At 47.3% G+C, this 8,338-nt stretch overlaps 1 non-coding gene across 1 annotated transcript; it reads right to left on the bottom strand.

Moving 5' to 3' along the window:
- Window positions 1–7,639: 7,639 nt before the first annotated feature.
- On the bottom strand, window positions 7,640–7,780 carry LOC116814064 (U4 spliceosomal RNA). The gene has a single exon (XR_004371152.1). It is a non-coding gene; the product is annotated as a U4 spliceosomal RNA (small nuclear RNA).
- Window positions 7,781–8,338: the final 558 nt, after the last annotated feature.

Genomic DNA, 8,338 nt, shown 5'->3' with positions numbered 1-8,338 from the left:
CAGGTTTGAAATTCATGATGCTAATTTCCACCTGACTAGGGCACAGCCTGGTCTGCCACAGTCACAAAGGGAGGCATGGTTGGACAGGGAGTGGAGTGTTCTTGGCAAAGGCAGATGATGTCAATTGTGGTGATTGGATCTGGAGGCAATACTCTCAGAGTCTGTCTTCCTACCTATAAAGGGGTCTGATATGGTTTGGCTGTGTCCCCACCCAATCTCATCTTGAATTGTAGCTCCCACAATTTCCATGTGTCTTGGGAAGTACCTGGTGGGAGGTAATTGAATGATAGGGCAGGTCTTTCCTGTGCTGTTCTCATGATAGTGAATAATTCTCACGAGATCTGGTAGTTTTATAAAGGGAAGTTTCCCTGCACAAGTTCTCTCTCTGCCTACCACCATGTAAGATGTCCGTTGCTCTTCTGCTATGATTGTGAGGCCTCCTCAGGCATGTGGAATTGTGAGTCAATTAAACCTCTTTCCTTTATAAATTACCCAGCCTTGGGTATGCCTTTATTAGCAGTGTGAGAACTGACTAATACAGGGTCGAAGTATTACCAATATTGGAACTATTCCTGAAGGCAAACTTCCTTTTCAAGGTCAAGTTCTTCTTGGGTAGAGTGTAGTGGTATAATGATAGCTCACTCTACAGCCTTGACCTCCTGGGCTCAAGCACTCCTCCCACCTCAGCCTCCCAAGTAGATAGGACTACAGCTGTGCACTACCACACCTAGCTATATTTTTATTTTTTGTAGAGATGAGGTCTTGCTATGTTGCCCAGGCTGATGTTTAAGTATTGGCCTCAAGCAATCCCTTGGCCTCCCAACATGTTGGGATTACAGATGTGAGCCACCACACCCAGCCTAGTTCTGCTTTCTGATTCAAGCAGTTGTCATCTGTGTCTGGGTTCCTTTGCCAAGAGGCTGTGTCTGGGTTCCTTGGCCAGGCCTCTCCTTTGCTTCATTCTTCATCATGGTGTCTGTTGGTGGCAAACTTCCTTTGCTCTGGCTTCAAGTTTCCATGTGGCAGGAGGTCCATCAGAGTAACATCCAGCTGCTCTTGGTCCCCTCCCTTACTGTTTCCCATGGGAGGAAGAACAACACTCTGGTGGGTGTGGGAGAAGGAAATGGGCATGCTCCACTTAGTTCCTTCTTTCTGTTCTTTTTGCCAATACACCTTCTCTTCTGTTCCTCCATGCCTTAAGTCCTACAGGGCCAGGCTCTACCTCTGAGGCATGGGTCTGCTCACTTCAGTGCTGGGTAGTAAAGCACTAAGCACTCAAACAGGGTGGCTAAGTCTGCTTAACTCTAGGGTGAGGAATTAGAAGCTCCTCAGTTGACCGGATGCAGTGGCTGTAATCTCAGCATGTTGGGAGGCTGAGGTGAGAGGATTGTTTGAGCCCAAGAGTTCAAGACCAGCCTGGGCAACATAGTGAGAGCCCACCTGATATGGTTTGGATTTGTGTCCCCACCCAAATCTCATGTAGAATTGTAATCCCCAGTGTTGGAGGAGGGGCCTGGTGGGAGGGTGAGTGGATCCTGGGGGCGAAGTTCCCCCTCGTTGTTCTTGTGATAGTGAGTGAGTTCTTACGAGATCTGGTTGTTTAAAAGGTGTGTAGCACCTCCTGCTTTGCCCTCTTCCTCCTACTCCTGCCATGTAAGACTTGCCTGCTTTCCCTCACCTTCTGCCATGACCCTGTTTCCTGAGGCCTCCCCAGCCATGCTTCCTGGTCCGCCTGTGGAACCATGAGCCAATTAAACCTCTTTTCTTAAGGCTGAGCACAGTGGCTCATGTCTGTAATCTCGACACTTTGGGAGGCCGAGGCGGGTGGATCACTTGAGGCCAGGAGTTCGAGACCAGCCTGGCCAACATGGTAAAAGCCCATCTGTACTAAAAATACAAAGATTAGCCAGGTGTGACAGTGCGCACCTGTAGTCCCAGAGACTCAGTAGGCCGAGGCAGGAGAATCTCTTGAACCTGGGAAGCTGGGGTTGCAGTGAGCCTAGATCACGCCACTGCACTTCGGCCTGGGTGACAGAACGAGACTCCTCTAAAAAAAAATAATAATAAAATAAAACTTGTTAAAAAACAAATTACGCGGTCTCAGGTAGTTTTTTGTTTTGTTTTTTTTTTTTTGAGATGGAGTGTCGCTCTGTCACCCAGGCTGGAGTGCAGTGGCACCATCTCAGCTCACTGCAACTTCCGCCTCCTGAGTTCAAGTGATTCTCCTGTCTCAGCCTCACAAGTAGCTGGGACTACAGGCACCTACCTAGCTAATTTTTGTATTTTTAATAGAGATGGGGTTTCACCATATTGGTCAGTCTGGTCTCGAATTCCTGACCTCAGGTGATCTGCCCACCTCAGCCTCCCACAGTGCTGGAATTACATGCATGAGCCACCGCGCCCAACCCAGTAGTTGTTTATAGCAGTGCAAGAACAAACTAATATGCCATCTCTACCAAGAATAATTTTTAAAATTAGCTGGGCATGGTGGCACGTGCTTGTGGTCCAGGCTACTTGGGAGGCTGAGATGGGAGGATTGCTTGAGCCTGGGAGGTCAAGGCTGCAGTGAGCCAGTATCATACCACTGCACTCCAGCTTGGGCAACAGAGCCAGACTCTGTCTCAAAAAAAAAAGAAGAGGAAGAAGCAGCAGTTCTTTAGCCACATACCTAAAACAAATCAAATCTCTCCAGGCCGGGCGCGGTGGCTCACGCTTGTAATCCCAGCACTTTGGGAGGCCGAGGCGGGCGGATCACGAGGTCAGGAGATCGAGACCACGGTGAAACCCCGTCTCTACCAAAAATACAAAAAAAAATTAGCCGGGCGTGGTGGCAGGCGCCTGTAGTCCCAGCTACTCGGAGAGGCTGAGGCAGGAGAATGGCGTGAACCCGGGAGGCGGAGGTTGCAGTGAGCCGAGATCGCGCCACTGCACTCCAGCCTGGGCGACAGAGCAAGACTCCGTCTCAAAAAAAAAAAAAAAAATCAAATCTCTCCAAAATCAGTTCACTGGAAATCAAGTGATATTATCATCCCCACCTACTTGGTTCCTGTGTCTTCCTTTCATTTTGTGCCAAATTCAAGCAGGAAAAAGTGGCATGTTCCTTTTTTTTTTTTTTTTTTTGAGACAAGTCTCGCTGTTATCCCCCAAGCTTGAGTGCAATGGCTTGATCTCAGCTCACTGCAACCTCCGCATCCCAGGTTCAAACAATTCTCCTGCCTCTGCCTCCCAAGTAGCTGGGATTAAGGCACCTGCCACCATGGCCAGCTAATTTTTGTATTTTTTAGTAGAGACAGGGTTTCACCATGTTGGCCAGGCTGGTCTCGAACTCCTGACCTCAGGTGATCTGCCCGCCTCGGCCTCCCAAAGTGCTGGTATTACAGGCGTGAGCCACTGCACCCGGCCAAAAGTGGCATGTTCTTTACTGGGCTTTCCCCAAACCCTAGCAGTCTCAGTAGAGGCACATCTAAGCAGCCTACAATTAAATTAGAGAACTGGACCTCCCAACAAATAGAAATAACACATAATTCATTTTAAGTCTAACAGCAAATAGAGACAACACATAATTCATTATAAGTCTAGCAGTGAAGTGATGGGATTTCAAAAAAAGTTATGTTCTTTCCATCTGTAGCTAAAATATTTACACGGGGCCCTGGTCATATGCAAGTGGTGGTTTACAGAGCACAGCTTGTTCAAACCAAACAGTTGCTCTGTTTCCGCTTTTGGAAACTTGTCAAGGAATCAGTGTTTACTTAGACAACTTGGGCCCCAAGCGGCCCTTGTGTAGACTGAATTCAATCCAAGGAGAAACCAAGGCCCGGGAACATTCCTCCTTCTCCCCTGACCATTGAACCGCAGACCTCTCAGTTCTCCAGGGCCCTCTCGAAGGCATCCGGTTCAGCCTTTGGTCAACTGTCCAGTGCCCAGGCTAGACAAAGGAGACTAAGTCCTTTTTTAGAATTCCCAGGCTGGGCGTGGTGGCTCACACCTGTAATCCCAGCACTTTGGGAAGCCAAGGCGGATAAATCATGAGGTCCGGAGTTCAAGACCAGCCTTGCCAACATGATGAAACCCCGTCTCTACCAAAAATACAAAAATTAGCCGGGCGTGGGGGTGGGCGCCTGTAATAGCAGCTCCTCAGGAGACTGAGGCAGAGAATTGCTTGAACCCAGGAGGCAGAGGTTGCAGTGAGCCAAAATGGTGTCACTGCCCTCCAGTCTGGGCGACAGAGCGAGACTCAGTCTCAAAAAAAACAAAAACAAAAACAAAAACGCTGAGCACCGTGGCTCACGCCTGTAATCCCAGCACTTTGGGAGGCCGAGGCAGGCGGATCACGAGGTCAGGAGATCACCATCCTGGCTAACGTGGTGAAACCCCGTCTCTACTAAAAATACAAAAAATTAGCCGGGCGTCCCAGCTACTCGGGAGGCTGAGGCAGGAGAATAGCGTGAACCCGGGAGGCGGAGCTTGCAGTGAGCCGAGATTGTGCCACTGCACTCCAGCATGGGCGACAGAGCGAGACTCTGTCTCAACAACAACAACGACAACAAGAACTGGCCCTTTTGTGCCCAACCTTTTGAGTAATTGTGTGCGTTTACATCTCATTTATTTAACTCCCAAAGAGAGAGCTTTGGCTTCAGGGCAAAGGATTTGATGTTTAATATGTGGGTGACTTGAATTAGTCTAGAGCATAATTCAGGAGGTGGCCCTGCTGTGGGAAACTGGCCACAGAGAACCTAGGAAGGTCAAGTCTGAGTGTTCAGGAAGCACGATCTGCTATTTCTACCCAAAGCAAGAAAACAAGCCCTATGTTATTGAAGAACAGTGGAGGTATAAGTGTGAATATCAAAAGTTGTGCACATAAAAAGCACATACGGCTGGGCGCGGTGGCTCACGCCTGTAATCCCAGCACTTTAGGAGGCCAAGGCAGGTGGATCACTGGAGTCCAGGAGTTGAAGGCCAGCCTGAGCAACAAGGTGAATTGCATCTCTATAAAAAATACAAAAATTAGCCGGGCGTGGTGGCGTGAGCCTGTAGTGCCAGCTTCTCAGGAGGGAGGATTGTTTGTGCCTGGGAGGTCAAGGCTGTAGTGAGCCATAATTGCACCACTGCACTCCAGCCTGGGTGACAGAGCAAGACCCTATTTCACAAGAGAAAAAAAAAAAAGAAGCACATCCCACGGTACCTAGGCTGTGAATAAAAGGTAGTAGTAATTGTTATTATTGTTCTCATTGAGATAACTTGGAAAATTAATGTATTAGTCCATTTTCACACTGCTGTGAAGAACCACTTGAGACTGGGTAATTTATGAAGAAAAGGAGTTTAGTTGACTCACAGTTCTGCAGGCTTAACAGGAATCATGGCTTGGAGGCCTCAAGAAACTTACAACCACGGTGCAAGGCGAAGGGGAAGCAAGGAGCCTCTTCGAATGACGGCAGAAGAGAGAGAACAAAGGGAAAAGGGCCACACACTTTTAAAAATCAGATCTCATAAGAATTCACCCACTATCACAAGAACAGCAAGGGGGAATTCCACCCCCATGATCCAATCACTTCCCACCAGGTCCCTCCCCTGACACGTGGGGATTACAATTCGACATGAGATCTGGGGGAGGACACAGAGCCAAACCATATCAACTAATGAGATCGGCATGTGGATAGGCCCAGTTTGGAATTATACTAACAGAATTAAAGCAGTTAATAGTAGCTTCTGTCTGTCCTATCCTTTTACTTGGTGACTGCCTTTCTCTGATCTTAGGTGGTTCTTTTTTTTTTTTTTTTTTTGAGACAGAGCCTTGCTCTGTCACCCAGGCTGGAGTGCAATGGTGCGATCTTGACTCACTGCAACCTCCGCCTCCTCGGTTGAAGCAATTCTTCTGCCTCAGCCTCCCAAAGAGCTGGAATTACAGGAGCCTGCCACCATGCCCGGGTAATTTTTGTATTTTTAGTAGAGACGGGGTTTCACTATGTTGGCTAGGCTGGTCTCGAACTCCTGACCTCCTGATCTGCCCACCTCAGCCTCCCAAAGTGCTAGGATTACAGGCGTGAGCCACCGTGCCTAGCCTGATCTTAGGTGGTTCTAAGGGGACTGAAATTTACAATCTTGAAGAACAATGGAGGTACAAGTGAGAACATCAACCAATAGTGCACATAAAAAGCACATGAGGCTGGGCTTGGTGGCTCACACCCGTAATCCTAGCACTTCAGGAGGCCGAGGCAGGTGGATCACTGGAGTCCATCCCCATCCAAATCTCATGTTGGTCTCCTGGACTGCAATAATCCACCTGCCTCGACCTCTCAAAGTGCTAGAATTACAGACATCAGCCACCAAGCCCAGCTGTGTGTGCTTTTTATGCTATTGTTGATGTTCACACTTGTACCTCCATTGTTCTTCAAGATTGTAAGTTTCCTGAGTCATTGTCTAACAGTACAGTGGTGGACAGTGACCTAGGACAGACCAATCATAGTAGCCAAACTTTTCATCCAATATGGCTGGTCCTAGGGATAGGCTTGTTACTCAAGAAGGGCCAGTCAGAATCCTTTTATGAGATTTGGAATCTCTCAGGAGGCAAGTTAGTATAATAGAGAAAGCATGAGCTTTGGTAACTGGAACTATGGATTCTGGCTCATGGAGTTGGGCAAGTTTGTTTACTTCTTTGAGGATTAACTGAGACAAAATGGAGTACTTGGCACAGAGTAGATATCAGTAAGTGGCTTCTGTTGATAACCTTTATAATAAAAAACACTGCTCTAATTAACCTTCCTCACTGTTCCACCCTGCCTGATCAACCTTTGCTCTATAAAGCTCTTCTAAAAAGCTATAACTGGGAGACCTGCCTTTTAGTGTGGAGGGCCATACTTAATTTTCCATGACCCTTGAGCTTTCCAGAGAGTAGAGAAGGGATGAGAGAGTAAAATCTCAGAATGGAAAGGTCATTGTCCAGTCCATCCACTGATTACAAGGAACTGGGGAATCTTTCATTCAGCTAGAGTTCTAAAAATGGTCTTCAGCTGAGATGCTAGATTATTGCTGCCTCATAGAACTTCCTTCTCTGATGGAAATATTTATATCTGTGCTGTCTACCAGAGTAACCACAAGCTACATGTGACTACTGAGCACTTGGAAAAGGACTAGTGGAACTGAGGCACTGAATTATTTATTTATTTAAATTAATTTAAATTTACATATCCACATGGGGCAATGGCTACCATATTGAACAGAGCAGCTCCAGATTGGAGCACGGCATTAGCAGACAGGCACAGAAGTAGATGAGAATAATAGCCAGTGCTTGCTTAGGCAGGAAAGGTTACTATGGCTTAGAAGCAGTTGAGTCTCCAGGTTTAGAGAGGTATTAAAGAAAAGCCATCCGGACAGGTGCAGTGGCTCATGCCTGTAATCCCAACGCTTTGGGAGGTCAAGGCAGGCCGATTATTTGAGGCCAGGAGTTTGAGACCAGCCTGGTCAACATAGTGAAACCCCATTTCTGCAAAAATACAAAAATTAGCCAGGCATGGTAGCACATGCCTATAATCCCAGCTACTTGGGAGGCTGAGGCAGGAGAATCACTTGAACCGGGAGATGGAGGTTGCAGTGAGCTGAGATTGCACCATTGCACTCCAGCCTGGGCAACAAGAGCAAAACTCTGTAAAAAAAAAAAAAAAAAAGTGCCAGTGCTGACTATGTTGCAAGTTGTCATGGTGGGGTATTGGGAAAAGTTTTTAATTAGCAATAATTGTGCCTTGGATAAACTTCATCAGCTATGATACTGCCACAGCACAAAACTTCTTGGTTTTTTTGTTTGTTTGTTTCTGTTTTGTTTTGTTTTGTTTTGTTTTGAAACAGAGTCTTGCTCTGTCGCCCAGGCTGGAGTGCAGTAGCGCGATCTCGGCTCACTGCAACCTCCACCTCCCGGGTTCAAGCAATTCTCCTGCCTCAGCCTCCTGAATAGCTGGGATTACAGGCACCTACTACCATGCCCGGCTAATTTTTTTGAATTTTTGGTAGAGATGGGGTTTCATCATGTTGGCCAGGCTGGACTTGAACTCCTGACCTTAGGTAATCCACCCGCCTCGGCCTCTCAAAGTGTTAGGATTATAGGCATGAGCCACCATGCCCGGCCCCTTGCACCGTTTTTAGTCATTGCAATAGTCTACTGACTACACTCACTATAAATCACATAACTATCCTCAATTTTTGTATTTTTTAGGATGTTTCCAATTTTTTTCAGAGTGATGCTAGGATGGGTGCCACATAACTTCCCCTGCACCCCCCACCATTTTTGTAAGGCAGAAGGAGCATGAGTTTTGAGGGCAGATAGACCAGGGTTTAAATCCTCGGCATT

The sequence above is a fragment of the Hylobates moloch genome, unplaced genomic scaffold, assembly GCF_009828535.3.
Source record: "Hylobates moloch isolate HMO894 unplaced genomic scaffold, HMol_V3 SCAFFOLD_9, whole genome shotgun sequence".
Lineage (NCBI taxonomy): Eukaryota > Metazoa > Chordata > Mammalia > Primates > Hylobatidae > Hylobates > Hylobates moloch.
This window is presented reverse-complemented; position numbering and strand designations above follow the sequence as displayed.